This window comes from Alnus glutinosa, chromosome 2 (assembly GCF_958979055.1).
Source record: "Alnus glutinosa chromosome 2, dhAlnGlut1.1, whole genome shotgun sequence".
NCBI lineage: Eukaryota > Viridiplantae > Streptophyta > Magnoliopsida > Fagales > Betulaceae > Alnus > Alnus glutinosa.
Window position 1 is genome coordinate 1,429,328 of NC_084887.1, and position 1,589 is coordinate 1,430,916.

General features: G+C 36.6%; 1 long non-coding RNA gene across 1 annotated transcript; it reads right to left on the bottom strand.

Annotated features, from left to right (window-relative positions):
• Positions 1–254: 254 nt before the first annotated feature.
• LOC133860179 (uncharacterized) lies at positions 255–888 on the bottom strand. The gene is made up of 2 exons (XR_009898888.1): positions 825–888; positions 255–672 (listed from the first exon to the last, which is right to left on the bottom strand). It is a non-coding gene; the product is annotated as an uncharacterized LOC133860179 (long non-coding RNA).
• Positions 889–1,589: the final 701 nt, after the last annotated feature.

The window sequence follows — 1,589 nt, forward strand, 5'->3', positions numbered from 1 at the left end:
AAAAAATAAAAAATAAATAAAAAAAATCAGTAGGTTCCAACATTGCTGCCATGTGCAAAATAGTGTTCCTTGATGTATCCATATCATTTGGCAAAATGATATCATGTGCAAAATATCATGTGCAAAATATTTGTGGATAATTGCTATGTAAAAAATCCTTGAGACCATGCTGTGATTGCTGGCAGTAGGCCAGTACTCAGTAGCAACTAGCAATTAGCAAATAACAAATAATAAAAGAAAAATGTAAAAGATAATAAAAGAAACTACACGGCTACACCTAAATGAAACATAACCACAAGTCCACAACTGAATCTGTGAATCAAACACACCAACCAGTCGGTCCAGTCCTTAGGCCACAAACAAGTTACAAGCCTAAACACCAAGTCACCAACAAACAAACTGCAACCTATAAAAAGGAGCCAAAAACAAAGCCAAACAGGCCAAAAACCAACACACAACCAAGAGCCCAAGTCTCTGCAGAAAAACAAAGCACTAGAACACTCAACACCTACTGCAAACAGCAACTCAAGTACTCAACAACTTAAAAACAGCAACACAAAACACATTACATCAAGGCTATTGAAATGCCCTTTAGCCAAGACTTCCCATTTTATATCGGCCAGAATTGATTCTTTCGTACGTGGGACGACCTTCAATTTGCTTCCTTCAAGGCTTCAATGATAAAATCAAAAAACACAAGTTATAAATTGATCAATGAAAAAGAGTAAAAGACCACAAACAAGTAAATGAGCATATGTCAAGTAAGGAAAATTAGAAAATAATAAGATTATTAAGATGAATTGATGAAAAACCCTACCACTTACTTTCAAGTTTCAACGCAACAAAGTACTTCCCTCAAGCCTTAATCATTGTCAATTGTCAAATGTGAAGGAGTCAGACATAATTTCTAAACAATGAAATTTTAAAAGAATTAGTAAAAAATCAATTGAATCAAATAATTGGAACAATGAACAAATATGATTAACATTACCTAAGTCAAGCTTGTAGCTATCTTCATCTTCAAGAGTAGTTTGATGTAACTCATCATGCTCACTGACCCAAGAAGATCTCAACCAATTTTGAGTGCATATAAGAGCCTCCACTGTTTTCGGAGCTAAAGAACTCCGAAAAGGATCAATGACGCGACCTCCAGTGCTAAATGCTGACTCAGAAGCAATAGTGGTAATCGGAATTGCCAAGACATCTCATGCTACCTCAGATAGAACCAGAAACTTTCCTGAATTTATCTTCCACCACATTAAAGCATCAAAAGTTTCACAAGGTGGCTCAACATCTTCTGCAAAATATCGTTCTATCTCTGTTTGACACAACAACAAATTTTTGGACGCCCGAAATGAATGGAAGTCTTTTAAAGCATCTTTCCTATTTCTACCCGCATGGGCCGCACGGGCTGCATCCAGTGGCATTGAGGCTGAACTTCCACAACTCTACTCTTCATTTGACAACCCGTCTCTACTTCCTCCTACTCCAACATTTTTATCATAGTGATCATACAATTGCTCCAAGGCATTCTTCAATTTGGTGGTAATCTTCTTTGCTTTTTCTTCACCTACATTACTCGTGAACCA